Consider the following 16,551-nt stretch of genomic DNA (forward strand, 5'->3'; position numbering starts at 1 on the left):
ATTTCCACGAAGTAGCTGAAAAGGAGGGAGACTGGTACTAACTGGTACTAACAACAACATGTTTAACTAAAATAATGACTAATTAGAATACAATAAGATCTATGTTAGGCACTAATGATATAAGGGTGGAGAAGGAAATGCCAACCCACTCCAGTATGCTAGCCTGGAAAATCTCACAGACAGAGGAGCCTGATGGGCCACAGTCTATGAGGTTGCAAGGATCGGACACAACTTAGCAACTAAACCCCTCCATGATATTAGGGTAGGCTTTAGGGATATTCACAAGTTTGCTGGCATCTCTGCATCAAAGCAGGTAAGACTGCACCTCCCTGCCTGCAAGAAGTCAGGTATGAGTGGCAATACGACTTTTTTTTTGGCCAATAAATGTGCTCACATCCATGTAAAGCTTTAAGAACCAGTGCAGGCTTCACCACATTTCCTCTTCTCCTTGCTACACACTGCTCCTTCCAAACTGAACTTCAAATGACAACACAGCATTGCGGAACAGAGCCCTGGCAGACTTATAACACACACACAGTGGGCACAAGAAATCAGGCACTAAGATTTGGGAAGTGACTATTATTGCAGCATAACCTCGTCTACCCTGACCACAATACTCAGCATAAATTAATCATTTTCATGCTCCAGTCACTATCTATCTAGTGGTTCAATTATTTGAATTACCATAGGTTTTTACATGATGGAATTTTAGTCATTTTTCTAGAAAAACTAAATTTGAGGAGAACTGGGTACTAAATACAGAAACTTAGCTAATCTTTAAAAATCTGTATTAATCTGTAGACCCCAAAACAAGGGTCTACTTGGTAGTTATTTATCCACACTGCAGATCAATTTAGGAGGAATTAATAGCCAACCAAATACAAACCTGTAGAAAGTGAAGACTGAGTCCTGTCCTGCAGGGTCTATACACTCCCTACAATCTTAAATGACATCCACTCTCCATATAATGAATGTACCATAGCCTGAAAAATCTACCCTTGGTCAGCAATTGAGCTGATGAAGTAATTCTGTACAAAAAGTTACAATAATCACTAATGTCCAGAGTGGCTTACTCAATAGTCACACAAAACCAACCAGACAAAATAATAAAAAAGTGTATAATCTATGTTGTTGAGGACACTGTCCATGATACCACCTGATGTCATCTTCATAAGAATCAATGGAAAAGTCTCCTTCAGAGTCAATGCTTCTACAAAGCAGCTGCTACGGTTTTATCTTAAGAAAAATGTGAATCTTATAAGTGGTCATGTTTACCTCTTTGTTTCAGTCACCAGGAAGCTTATGATTTAATACAGAGCCTTCTTTCAACAGCCAGATAGAATTCCGTAATAGGTACCAAGTCTGCCCTGGCTTCAGCATGTGATAGGATCCTAATCTTCTCATTACTCTGATTTCTTCCCTTTCATGTTTTGTTTCCTGCTTCCACAAATCCTTCTTGGATTGCAACAAAGAAAAAACAAATCGGCAAAACACAAACAAAAAACAGTTAAATATTAAGGCTCTTGGTAGGGAGAAAGCTTCCTGAAATGGGATCGCTAAGAATTGTGAACTCACAGCCACAGCCTAAAGAAGAGACTTAAACACCGCATAAATAGGGGAAAATTTAATTAGACGATCTTTAGCAGTCTTCTAGACAGCATATTAAAAAGCAGAGACATTACCTTGCCAACAAAGGTCTGTCTAGTCAAAGCTATGGTTTTTCCAGTAGTCATGTATGGATGTGAGAGATGGACCATAAAGAAAGCTGAGCATCGAAGAATCGATGCTTTTGAACTGTGGTGTTGGAGAAGATTCTTGAGAGTCCCTTAGACTGCAAGGAGATCCAACCAGTCCATCCTAAAGGAAATCAGTCCTGAGTGTTCATTGGAAGGACTGATGTTGAAGCTGAAACTCCAGTACTTTGGCCACCTGATGCGAAGAGCTGACTCATTTGAAAAGACCCTGATGCTGGGGAAGATTGAGGGCAGGAGGAGAAGGTGACGACATATGATAAGATGATTGGATGGCATCAAAGATTCAATGGACATGAGTCTGAGCAAGCTCCGAGAGCTGGTGATAGACAGGGAGGCCTGCGGTGCTGCAGTCCATAGGGTCGCAAAGAACTGGACACGACTGAGCAACTGAACTGAATACCATAGTTGGAATAGCTGGTTTGAATCTACTACTATGAGCTTAGAGAGCCATTAGTGATGGTTATAACTTCTCCAGAGCAACCTGTCAGCCTTTTCTAATGTTACAGGGCCAGAAGAGCTTTCACAATAATTATTTTTATCAAAATTATATTAGGGTTGGAAGAATAATACAGTGTCAGAAAGATCTATTACCTAGACCTAAGAGTTTCTATCACAGGTGATAAATTATTTATAATGCCCAGCATTAATACAGCAATGTTTTCAAACCAAGAATTTGTAAATGTCCTTTGCAGATGCAAATTAACAGATTAATAAGGAAACAAGCTTTCTTGTTTGAGAAACTGGATGACAGATTAGCTATTAAGAGCAATTTATAGGTCATAAGATATGAAAGTTGGCAAGAAACACTACCTCTGCTGGCTCTATAAATAGTAAAACTGCATTTAGTTTCCCAGAGGTATCCTGTTAGACATTTTAATTATACTATAAAAACTGCCAGAATTTATAATGAATTCATTTTTTTTAAAACTTGGTGCTCCACGTAAACTTGATTCAATACATCAGGCATCTGTGCTATGTGCTATAACTGCCAAGTTGCAGCCAATGCAAGAGTGTGTGTGCTGCCTCCTCGTGAAGGACTGCAAATGGTGACGTTGATGCTGAATGTCAGACAGAAGAAGTGTTCCTTCTTAACATCTCTTCCAGGTTACCTAAGGATTCTCCTCCCTCCTTTACATCTTAACTCTTGCCATGGCAGCCACATGCTATCCCTCCGGAAAGATTTTTATAAGTAATTCCATTCTACATAGCTCTTTGATCACAAGATGATGACCAAGTGAAAAATCCTACAGTCCTTGTAGTCCTACAGGGAAGTGAGTTTCACCGGGTATAGATTTTCTTACTCACTCAAAATAATCAGTTAAGATGACTTTTGGAAACTTCTTTCCCATTCTCAGTTTCACCTATATCTTCAGTTTTATTTGAGGGAGTGATAGGCAGATAACTTAGTCTCAAATTAGCTTTTTTATGACATAATTCACTCAAGTTTCTTATGCATCAATACTGGTTTAGTCCAATCAAAACTACTCCATTCCACACTTGCCAGCCAACCTGAATTTTAGTGGACTATAAAACATTGTTCCGTAGGGAGCTGGAATGGAGTCAACCACCCTTTGAAGACTGAATCATAAAAGCTGTCTTTGGCTGAGCAGGATGTAATGGAGAAATGTGGAGAGGAAAAAAGATGGAAAACACATATGTGTTCAAATGCACATACAAGACACAGAAGAGACATTTCTTGGAAGGAAGAAAACCCAAGAAAAGGACAGCTTATTTACAAGGATAGGCTGATAAACAGTTTAAACAAGGAATCTTTTCATTAGCTGGAAAGGAGTCAGCCACGATCCTGGAAAGATGTTAGGAAATTAAGAAACAACTGAGGACTTCAGCTATCATCCATGAAGGAATATTGTCATGGCCCTCCCACTATGAAGAACAGGCCCTAGTGCAGGCTGAGACCTTCTTAAATTCACAACTTCTAACTGCTCAGGAATAAATGGCCCACCATCTCAGCTCTCAGTACTTTCACTCATTCTAGCAGATTCAAATTCTATCCCTTTTGGATGATTATAAACTCAGATTGCAGAATAAGAGACAGGGGATTTTAGAGCTGGAAGAGGCCTTAGAGATCGCCTGATCCATCAGTTTTCAAACTTTTAAAAAATCAAATTAAAAATACGTGTGATAAATGTGATTAAAAGTGTAGTTGTTTAGGTTACTTAGACTAGAGTGCACTTTTCTCCCCAGCACCCTTGAGAATCTATGGCACCCTGAAGGTTTAAAAACCACTTAGCAATAGTACTTCTCAATGTCTTTAGATAGAGAAACTAAGACCAAGACATGTCAAGTACCTTGGCAGCAGGTCAACCTGCTAATGACCAGCAACAGCAGGACTAGAGCCCAAATCTTTAGGCCCCCAACTGGTAAGCTCCCCAGTCTGCTTTGCCCACATTCCATCACAACATCTAACAGTCACCTCAAACTCAAGCCTCATCACCTTTCCAAAGCCTTAATGAAAGAAGTAAATATTACCTCAATTTCTTTCAACAACTAGTTAAAAGCTCAGTGTTATCATTGACTTTTCCCTGTCTTTTTGTCCTCATAGTTAGCACCTACAGCAGACCAGATTTATCATACTTGTAAAGTTTTAATTATACTATCTTTTATTTAATAATCTTCACTTTAATGCCAATTATTTATGCAAAATATCCATTCAGAATTAATTTCTGACCATTTTATTTTAAATACTAAATATTACCTTTAAAGTTATATGACAATGTTAACAGATGAGGTTTGCAATATATTTTAAATACATAGTACTCCTCTTTCTAAAATCTAAGCCAGCTATTTAGTGACAAATTCAGTGGCAAACTTTAAAACTTCAGTCAAACTTTAGCAATTTTTCTAACAACTACTGATGCTGTCTCCTGAATAATAACGCACTCAGCAATGCAGGGCAATACAGCGATTAGAACCGTCTAGGTTGAAATCCTGTCTCTGCTGGCCACCTTCCTGACTCTCTGTCCTTGTCTCCTTATCTACAAAGTGGGGGTAATGATATCTATCTCACGGGATTGTTACAAGCATACACTTAAAGAACTTAGAGCTGCATCCAGCACATCACAAGTATTCAATTACTGCTAGAGTTTATTACAGATGCTCAACACCAATAAAATCAAGTAAATTAAGTAATCTTAAAGTCATATATTCATTTAATCTGTTTTGTATATTTATTCAAAATTTAAGTGTACTAAATTAGTGCCTCTCTTTCTCTTTCTCATTATATTAATTTTGAAACCTGAACATCTCACTTCCCTTGTGTGGCATTTGGCATTCCCTGTGTCACTATTCCTCTCGCACAGAAATTATTTGGGTATACAAGCATATAAACATTCCTTCCTGGGGATATCCAGAGAAAGAGGACATCACACCAAGATCTAAAAAAGGAACACAGTAAGTTCACAGGCAGAGGAACCAGGGATCAAATTGCCAACATCCGCTGGATCATCGAAAAAGCAAGAGAGTGCCAGAAAAACATCTATTTCCGCTTTATTGACTATGCCAAAGCCTTTGACTGTGTGGATCACAATAAACTGTGGAAAATTCTGAAAGAGATGGGAATACCAGACCACCTGATCTGTCTCTTGAGAAATCTGTATGCAAGTCAGGAAGCAACAGTTAGAACTGGACATGGAACCACAGACTGGTTCCAAGTAGGAAAAAGAGTATGTCAAGGCTGTATATTGTCACCCTGCTTATTTAACTTATATGCAGAGTCCATCATGAGAAACGCTGGGCTGGAGGAAGCACAAGCTGGAATCAAGACTGCTGGGAGAAATATCAATAACCTCAGATATGCAGATGACACCACCCTTATGGCAGAAAGTAAAGAGGAACTAAAAAGCCTCTTGATGAAAGTGAAAGAGGAGAGCGAAAAAGTTGGCTTAAAGCTCAACATTCAGAAAACAAAGATCATGGCATCCAGTCCCATCACTTCATGGCAAAAAGATGGAGAAACAGTGGAAACAGTGGCAGACTTTAGTTTTGGGGCTCCAAAATCACTGCAGATGGTGACTGCAGCCATGAAATAAAAAGATGCTTACTCCTTGGAAGAAAAGTTATGACCAACCTAGACAGCATATTAAAAAGCAGAGACATTACTTTGCCAACAAAGGTCCATCTAGTCAAGGCTATGTTTTTTCCAGTAGTCATGTTCGGATGTGAGACTTGGACTATAAAGAAAGCTGAGTGCCGAAGAATTGATGCTTTTGAACTGTGGTGTTGGAGAAGACTCTTGAGAGTCCCTTGGACTGCAGGGAGATACAGCCAGTCCATCCTAAAGGAAATCAGTCCTGAATATTCATTGGAAGGACTGATGTTGAAGCTGAAACTCCCAATACTCTGGCCACCTGATGCGAAGAGCTGACTTATTTGAAAAGACCCTGATGCTGGCGAAGATTGAGGGCAGGAGGAGAAGAGGATGACAGAGGATAAGATGGTTGGATGGCACTGATTCAATGGACATGAGTTTGGGTAAGCCCTGGGAGTTGGTGATGGACAGGGAGGCCTGGCATGCTGCAGTCCATGGGGTCGCAAAGAGTTGGACACAACTAAGCAACTGAACTGAACCGAAGTTCACTGAAGAAAAACTAAAATTTTAATTAAGATCTGAAACTACTTTTTAAAATGTTAACTTGTTATAAAAATATCCAAACTGACATTAAATATAGGTTACACTGATAGAGAAAATTTCTAAGTACAAATGTGACCAAATTCTTCATCTTGTTAGTTACCAAATTTGTTCTCAGTGGTATGCTTCCTTTGGATAAAAGTGAATATCAGAAAATGTACTAAAGTGTCAAAGGAAATATGTTCTAAAACAAAAAGACGTGATTCATATAGTTTCTATTTAAAGCAATAAGCTATAGGATATGGGTGGAAGGATGAGGAACACAGCATGTGAAAGGTCAGACTAGGCTTTCTTGAAGCCAAGAGTTGTCCTCATCTCTGAAACTTCAGAGTCCAGTGTAACAACTGGCACATAGCAGGCACTCGGCAAGCACTCGGCAAACACTTGAAGAACAATCCAAATTTCAGTCTGCATAGAAGAAAATCCAACCCTCTAAAGTAAGAATACCAAAATCAATGTGCAGTACCAATACTTCACCTCTAGTTTTGTTTAAGCACAATTCAAACGCACTAAGACTTTTCTACAGCTCTAATCGGGGATCCAGAGACACACAGGGGTTTCTCAGTTGCACTTTGGTGTCTGTATGCCCAGAACTCACAGTCCCCATATCTGTCCTTGTTCTGCCTGCTGCTCCTCATTTAGTCTTTCTTTCTAAGTCTGATGAAATCTTCTTCCTTTTACATTGTTCACATGTGACATGAAATGATTACACAGGAGCCATTCTTATTTTTATTATAGTATTATTTTTCCTGAGAATGATTATAATGGTACCCCCCCCCCAAATAAAGTCTAGGAAATTTAATCTGGGAACCATGAAAATCTTCCTTAGAAAAAATATACCATATAATAAGTATGACTACTATCCACTGAGAACCAGGCAAACCACGTTTCTTCAAATCAAAGTTGCCACCAATTTAAGAACCACTTTACAACACGTATCACAAATAAAGGGACCAAAATATTACAATTTAAAAATGAGAACATGCTTTCTTATTGACTATAAAATCATCCTACATGGAAGCAACCTAGATGTCTATCAACTGATGAACGGATAAAGAAGTTTTGGTACATATATACCATACATATATATGGCACATGGAATATTACTCAGCCACAAAAAGGAGTGCATTTGAGTCAGTTGCAATGAGCTACATGAACCTAGAGCCTATTATACAGAGTGAAGTACATGAGGAAGAGAAAAACAGATATATATTAATGCATATATATGGACTCTAGAAAGATGGTACTGGTGAACCAATCTGCAGGGCAGTAATGGAGATGTAGCTGTACAGAACGGACTTGTGGACATAGTCGGGAACGGAGAGAGTAGCACTGAAACATAAACGTTACCTCATGTAAAACAGACTGCCAGTGGGAATTTGCTGTGTGATGCAAGGAGCTCAAACCCAGCGTTCTGTGACAACCTAGAGAGGTGGGATGTGGTGGGAGGAAGGTTCAGGAAGGAGGGGACACACGTATACCTATGTATGGCTGAATCATGTTGATGTATGGCAGAAACCAACACAATATTATAAAACAATTATCCTCCAACTGAAAATAAATATTTTTTTAAAAAATCACATTTGTATCCCAGGCGTCTGCATTACTCCCTGGGCACTGATATAACTTCAGTGTGCTGTGTTTCCGCCTGCTTGTGTTCTCAACCTTACTTCACTCTTTATTCCCGTAACTTTCTTGTGGAAAAAAAGCAAAAAATAAAGACAAGTTTCTCAAATAATATTTGCCATGAATATTGTACCTGAAACTGTCTCCTCTGTCTGCATATTAATTTTAATGCCACTGTAGATGTAAAAACTGCTTAGGAAATGAGAAATTCAGGTAAGAGCATAGGAAATGGGAAATTCAGGTAAGAAAGAGAAGAAAATAGAGACAGATCTCAAAAAGCATGAGGTGATACTATATATGTACGTATTTATATATAGTGTATATATAATAAAAACATATAAATATATATATGAAATACACATATTGAAATTTCAAAAAAGCAACAAAACAGAGAGCTCTAGTGTTGTGAGGCTGCGGGAGCTAGAGTGGCACACCTTTTCTCCTTAAGTTAAGGAAAACTAAATTCCCATGGTTTTAGTTGCTCAGTCGTGTCCAATTCTTGCGATCCCGTGGACTACAGCCCGCCAGGCTCCTCTGTCCATGGGATTCTCCAGGCAAGAATACTGGAGTGGGCTGCCATTTCCTTCTCCAGAGGATCTTCCCAACCCAGGAATCGAATCCGGGTCTCCTGCATTGCAGGCAGATTCTTTACCAACTGAGTTATGAGGGACGTGAGTAAAAATTTCTGTAAGATGAGTGAAAGGATCATGGTCTTATAGATCGGAAACTAGACTAGGCCACTAAAGAGGGAAAGGAAATAAAATTTGTCAAGCTTATTAAATACAATTTTTTATTTAAAAAAAAAAGGAACAAAAAGAAAGAAAAACATATTCAGTGTATCAAGGAAAGAAAACATGAGCCAAGGGGGGAAAAAAAATCATCCTAGAGATGATTGTACTAAGCAAACTAAGAAAGAGAAAGACAAATACCATATGATATCCACTTATATGTGGATAGGACACAAATGAGCACATCTATGAAACAGAAACACACTCACAGATACACAGAAAACACTGTGGTTGCTGGGGTGGGAGTGGTGGAAAGATTGGGATTTGGGATTAGCAGATGCAAATTACTAATATTATATATAGCATGAATAAACAACAAAGTCCTACTGTATAGCTTCCCTGGTGGCTCACATGGTAAAGTATCTGCCAGCAATGCAGGAGACTCGGGTTCAATCCCTGGGTCGGGAAGATCCCCTGGAGAAGGGAATGACAACTCACTCCAGCATTCTTGCCTAGAAAACTCCATGGACAGAGGAGCCTGGTGGACTACAGTCCATGGGGTTGCAAAGAGTCAGACACGACTGAGTGACTAACACATACATACTGCATAGCATAGAAAACTATAATCAATATCTTGTGATAAACCATAATGGAAAAAAATATGAAAAAGATTATATTTATATGTATGTATAAGTGAGTCACTTTGCTATATAAGAAATTAATGCAACAATGTAAATCAACTATACCTCAATAAATATTTAAAAATTATTTTAAAACATCCTGATTTGAGAGACACTAAAATAAGAAAATAAGTGTGCATTTTAGAGTTGATAAATGATACATTAGGTGTCTTATTTACATTGTCCCAAATCCACACCAGACCTCTCGGAGGTAAGAAATTTTTACTTTTACTTTACAGATGACGAAAAAGACATTAAGCAACTGGCCTGAAGTCAAAATAGCTAATAAATGATTAAGACTGGAGTTTAAACCTAGGTCCACCTGACTGCATATCTGAGTATTTCATTCATACGGGACTTCCACTTCCAGAAATCTCAGATAGAAAATGAGGAAAACAGAACAAGCACTTGCTCTGAAAGGGCCTACTTACTATTGCTGTTCACAATCAGGTGCTTAGAATAGCTTAGCAGGCAGGTGTTTCTAATTTGCAATATTTAACAAAAAATGGCTATTGTCAAGCTGTATCACAAACTAGATACAGGCTCAGAGTTTTAGCAGGATGCAAAAAAGAAATCTGCAATAATTAACCTACCTTGTTGTTTTCTGAGTAAAATAATGTTTTACTCTCTAACCCCTATATATAAAAATTACTTCTGGGTGTCTTCAAGTTTGCCAACCTACCTTTGAGTTTCAAAAGAGATGTATTTTATTTGATTAATATTATCCTTGGGATGATATACAAATGCTGAAATACAATGTGAAAAGTTTAGGAATGTGCCAAGTCTAGGACTGGTTAATGTGTTTGGCATGCCTGAAAAATCCCAGAAAGCTGCTCCCAGCTGCCTGTAATTACAGACATTCATAGCTCAGTTGGTAAAGAATCCGCCTGCAATGCAGGAGACCCTGGTTCGATTCCTGGGTTGGGAAAATCCCCTGGAGAAGGGAAGGCTACCCACTCCAGTATTCTGGCCTGGAAAATTCCATGGACAGTCCACGGAGTCCATGGGGGTCACAAACAGTTGGACACAACTGAGTGACTTTCACTTTCACTTAGGAGATGTGTTATGCGTCAGGTTTAAGCTTATTCCATCTAGTGACAGAGATGGTTTTTAATAGTGGTACTGGGCTATGAGTTCGGCAGGACTGCCCAAATGTGCCTTAGTAACGCATGTGTGCTGGGAGCTCAACAAGAAAAGAGTTAGCCCAACTTTTTGAATGGCAGGGTCTATTTCCAGAAGGTTCCATTCAAAGTTTATGGTATTAAATACAGACTGCTATAAGTTGTGTAGTTTTATGGAGACCTCAGAAGCTTTTTTCTGAAAAAATCTGGGATTAGGAATGGATTGGTTTACCTTGCTCGTAGTGAACAGTGAAAAGGGAGGTGATGATTCGGTCACTGTTAAAGAGAAAAAGCTGTGGGAGAGAGAAGATGAAGTGGTGAGTGATGACACTTCTGTTGATGCCCCCCTTCCAGATGGGGGTGGAACACAGCCTTTTCCTGCTCTGGCTTCTGCCCAAGAAAGTAGCAGCACATTTTCCCCACAATAAAGCACATGTTGCATCTACCTGATTATACCTAAAACTTATTGTACCTAGTTTTTTGTAGTTTAGAAGAAAGACAGAGGAAATGAGGGAGAAAACAGAAAGATAAATAAAGTTTCACTTCCCAAGTTCTACAGTTACTCAATTGGTAGCAACTTTATTCTGTGCTTAGTTAGTGCCCGGAATCTAAGATAACTAGATAGAAATGCTGAAGAGAGGGAGTCATTCAGTCAGAGTAAGGGCAAAGATTAACCTGTTTTATATAAGAGACACAAAATTAAGAATGGAAAGAAGTGGGGAAATGCCAGTACTAAAACATTCATCTACCAAAAATAGTTTTGCATAAATGTGAAAGTGGGACAACTTGAACTTAATTTAAAAGAAACACAAAGCCTTGATTTGCATTCAGTGAGCTGTCAAAAAGACAGAAATTTGATTTTTTTAACCTAATTTTTAGTGGAACAAAATTAAACCTGCCGCAGCAGTGATAAAAGGCAGAGGCCACTATCCACAACCACTCCAGGCTGCAGTCAAGGATCTGGCAGTCTTCCGCAGCAGCATCCAGATGTGCCCAAGTGAGCTACACTGCCCCCTGGGATGTTTCTTCCAACATCTTCTCTCTAACAAGATAAATAGTGGTTCTCACACTTCTCATGGGTGCCATCAGAGGCAAAACCAGAGCAGTGCATTAAACATGTGCTGGGTACTTGAGAGCAATGTGGTGATTAAGTCAGCTGGGGGCATCAAGGATGTGCTTCAGGGGGTTGGTAATAAGAGTCTGGGAGATATATTCATCATTGGATACTTAATAAAATCCTCCGCATTAACAATGTCCACTGGGAATTCTAAGTAACTTGAGCATACGGCGAATACCAGCTGCATTCAAAGGAGACTGGCCTCATCACAATGGCAGAATTTAGAATGGCACTGGAAGCACTTACGCACACTTCAAGAAAATTAGGATTTTGCAAAACTAACAAATTTGTTTATTAAAATTGTAATAAAATTTCTTTACTCATTCATTCAACAAACATTAGAGAGGCCACTATGTCCCAGGCCCTGGGAAGATAAAGACAAATGAGCCAAGGTATCTGCTGCAAAGTCCCTAGCAGCTTGGGAGACAGAGCAGGACACGTGGATGCAATAGAACCCTGGGTGACTAGAGCAAACGGAGACCCCAAGTTTCTCAACTTCTGACAGCTCAGAAAAACAACAGTGGGAGAATTTTTTTTAAAGCTGTAAGCTCAAATAAATAAGAAGACTGAGAAAGACACCAGCAGATGAGAGATATCCACCAAATTGTGGAAGAGGGAAAGCAGATGGATGGATGGTAACTGATCTGGTAAGACAGGGAAATGAAAACTAAACTGCCTGCAAGGAAGGGCGCCAAGTCCAGCTGCAGAACGCTGGAAAGAAACAGGAGCTGAGGCGCGAGGGTTTCCGAAGTTCAGGGGAAGGGACACAGGGTTGAAACAGAGAAGGGCATATAAACTCATACTGATATGTAACATATATAAACTTATGTTGATATAAACATATATGGGATATAAACAATTTAAGAAGCAATGAGAGCCTAGATCTGCTCCCCAAATCTGGCAAAGATGGAAGCCTACTTTCTATAGATGCTTAGAGATGATAGAAATGAAATGCTATACTGGGAAAAAAAAAAAGAAAAAACAAACCAGTAAGCTCAGTAAAAATCTGCATTCTGAATGATTCTCCTCACCCCACGCCCTTCTTCACATTACAAGTCCCTCTGCTCTGCTCAGGTCCTACTAAGCTGGCAGCTTCATGGATCTCTTCTGGCAGCAGACTGGAAGTTTCTGGGGAAACTGGTCCAAAGGAAAGATGTGCACATATTAATATGAAGGGATTCCCCAAACTGAAAAAAAAGTTCTCTGTCTTTTTAACCTGCATTGAAATCTCTCGCTCATAAGACCCAACCAGACACAGGCTCTCATCAGTTCTAGTGCCTCACTCCTAACATGAGAGTTGGCCAAAGATGATCAGACACCTGAGGAAATCTCTGACATGAAGAAGTGACTAAAACAAACCAACAACAGAACTTAATAGGGAAGAGATACAATGAGAGGATGAAAACCAACTTTGAAAAACAGTCTGCTGGGACATAAAATAACATACTGCAGCCATTAATACAAGGTGCCACACAAAGGAACATTCAGAGAAAAGCCTTCAAATTTTCAAATGACAGCACAAAAATATCTTGTGAAGTAAAATAAACTGAAGAAGAGTATTACATCACAAGAAGTAGGATCTGAAACAATAACAAAGAAATAGAAAAGAGGGTGAAGGACAGATAATCCAATCAGAGGAACAACCCAAGAAGCCTAACATCTGACTAGCAAAGCTCCAGCTGTGGAGAACAAGGAAAACTTATAGGAATAAACTGTCAAAATTTTTTCAAAGAAACTTTCCCAGAAATTTTACACTAGAAACCCAGACAATGAAAAAGAAGGGGGGAAAAGCCCACTAGAAACAGGATAAAGAAGAGATTCCAAAATATTCCAGAGGAAAAAAAAATCTGCTAATAAATAATTAAGAATCAGAGTAACATAGGGCTTCTCAACAGCAACTGAAAGCTAAAAGACATTCAGTTCAGTTCATTTCAGTTCAGTCGCTCAGTCGTGTTTGACTCTTTGCGACCCCATGAATCGCAGCACGCCAGGCCTCCCTGTCCATCACCAACTCCCAGAGTTCACTCAAACTCACGTCCATCCAGTCAGTGATGCCATCCAGCCATCTCATCCTCTGTCGTCCCCTTCTCCCGCCCCCAATCCCTCTCAGCATCAGTCATTTCCAATGAGTCAACGAGTACTGTCAAAATTTTGGGAGAATATCATTTCAATCTAGAATTCTATTCCTAGACAAACTATCGGTGAATTAAAGAATTTTGAGATGTTTAAAGTCTCAAAAACTTTACCTATCATCCAACTTTTCTGAAGGTGTGCTCTAGTAACATGTAAGTATAAACCACCCCCACCCCCCAAAAAAAGATGCAATCTAGGAAAAAATGGCTACAAGACAGGAAAGAGGCAAAGTGAATTCTCAAGAGTCACAGGGGAGGGCTGTCAGGGGCCTATAGAACAACGAGTTAAGTTTGGAGCAACACAGAAAGGCCTTCAAGAAGAATTTCTCCAGAAAAAAAGAAAACATATAGAGTATTTGATATGTTTGGAACTCTAGAAAGGAGTTCTCTCGTTCAGTTGAAAAGCCTTATGGTAGTGACCGATACACAGAAAAGCAAGCAAAACCAAAGCAACAACAAAAAGTATAGTAGTAATTAATTCTGATTTTACAATACAGAAAGATCACTGGGGCAATGTGAAGAATGGATTGTGGCAGGGGTAGGACTGGAGGCAAGGAGGATAGGTTAGGAGTTGAGTGACCAAGTCTGGAAGAAGTTATAGGGCCTGAACCAGAGCAACAGCAGTGGGGATCAACATGAGACCAATTTAAAAGAATGGAGAGCTGGGAGTATAATTTCTGATATAAACTCAATCTGTATCCTTAACTACAGTCTTGCTGATGAAGAATTAAGGCAAAAAGAATTTTTAAAGGAAAAAAAAAAGGAGCGTCACTATAATCAATTAACTGGGCGGAGCAGTAAGCATTGCTTTTCTCATTAAGATGCCTAAGTAGTTTCAAGGGGATTCAACAATTCTAGTACTACTAGACCACTATGCTGGCCCTTTTCAATGACAGGATTGGGATGGTCTTGCTGTTCCCCCATTTCACTGTGAGGCATGGAGAGAAGAAGTTAATGCACCCATGGTCACACAGCTGGGAAGTGTCAAAGGAGTCAAACCCAAGCCAGCTGTCCCCATAACCTAGTCCCTTAACTGTGGGCTTCATTCTAATAACTACTGAAATAAGAATTATCACTTCCTATCTGAGTACTCTGTGTCAGCACTGGGCTAAATATTTTCCATGTGTTAACACATTTAATCTTCAGAACAATCCTATGAGATAGATACTAGTATCATCCCCATTTCACAGGTGAGAGATGAAGTGAATTGCCCAAGGATACCTAATTAGTAACTGCTAGGATTCAGGGAGAAGGCAGTGGCACCCCACTCCAGTACTCTTGCCTGGAAAATCGCATGGACGGAGGAGCCTAGTGGGCTACAGTCCATGGGGTCGATAAGAGTCGGACACGACTGAGTGACTTCACTTTGACTTTTCACTTTCATGCATTGGAGAAGGAAATGGCAACCCACTCCAGTGTTCTTGCCTGGAGAATCCCAGGGACGGGGGAGCCTGGTGGGCTGCCGTCTGTGGGGTTGCACAGAGTTGGACACGACTGCAGCAACTTAGCAGCAGCAGGATTCAAGCGCTTGCTCCTTGGAAGAAAAGTTATGATCAACCTAGACAGCATATTAAAAAGCAGAGACATTACTTTGACAACAAAGGTCTGTCTAGTCAAAGCTTTGGTTTTTCCAGTGGTCATGTATGGATGTGAGACTTGGACTATAAAGAAAGTTGAGCACTGAAGAATTGACGCTTTTGAACTGTGGCGCTGGAGAAGACTCTTGAGAGTCCGCTGGACAGCAAGGAGATCCAACCAGTCCATCCTAAAGGAAATCAGTCCTGAATATTTATTGGAAGGACTGATGTTGAAGCTGAAACTCCAATACTCTGGCCACCTGATGCGAAGAGCTGACTCATTTGAAAAGACCCTGATGCTGGGAATGATTGAAGGCGGGAGGAGAAGGGGACAACAGAGAATGAGATGGTTGGATGGCATCACTGACTCAATGGACCTGAGTTTGAGTAAACTTGGAGTTGGGGATGGACAGGGAAGCCTGGCGTGCTGCAGTCCATGGGGTCGCAAAGAGTCGGACATGACTGAGCGACTGAACTGAACTGAGGATTCAAGCCTAGTCATGAGCTGTGCTCATTCTTAAGAGCTGTGCTCTTAAGGGTGCTGCCTCATGCACCACTGGACCAGATCACTTTCTCTGCAGTTATCTTGATTCCTCTGAATCTCCTTCTTTCCCTAGATCCAATAATGGGCAAATCCTATTGAGGTATGCATGTCAAATAGCACATGGTGGCTAGCAAACATACTTTATTTGGTTCAAACAGCGTTTTTTGTTTTAATTAGGAAATCTCACATAAAAATCCAGGTTTTCAATTTCCCTAGGGGGAAAAACTCAGATCTGATAATACCAACCCATAGTTTCTTTCACACATGAAAAACCACCTAACTGAATAGTGTCTGTCTCTATAAGGTACTGAATATCTGCGTTTTCAAGTTCTCCACAGACCCCACCACTCCCCAAATCAAACTCCACATTCTTTTGTAGTACTGCCTGACTCCTATGGGCATCTGACTTTTGAGACCTGTTTTTTGGCCAGATCTTTCCCACTCTGGGCCTCTTTATCTCTCACCTGTGTTGTTTTAACAGTCTCTTAACAGGTCATGCAGCCTCTACCCCCTCCATCTACTCCATTAATTTCTGCTAAAGCATAGCTCTGACTATGCCATCCTTTTGCTTAAAAAACCTTTGATGACTTCCCAGTGCATACTAATCCAACCCCAGGCTTGGCA

General features: G+C 39.9%; 1 protein-coding gene across 3 annotated transcripts in view; it reads right to left on the bottom strand.

Moving 5' to 3' along the window:
• Positions 1-16,551, bottom strand: part of TTC28 (tetratricopeptide repeat domain 28) — a 557,344-nt gene that overhangs the window by 161,447 nt on the left and 379,346 nt on the right. The gene's annotated exons all lie outside the window — the stretch shown is intronic.

The sequence above is a fragment of the Budorcas taxicolor genome, chromosome 17 (assembly GCF_023091745.1).
Source record: "Budorcas taxicolor isolate Tak-1 chromosome 17, Takin1.1, whole genome shotgun sequence".
NCBI classification, from domain to species: domain Eukaryota; kingdom Metazoa; phylum Chordata; class Mammalia; order Artiodactyla; family Bovidae; genus Budorcas; species Budorcas taxicolor.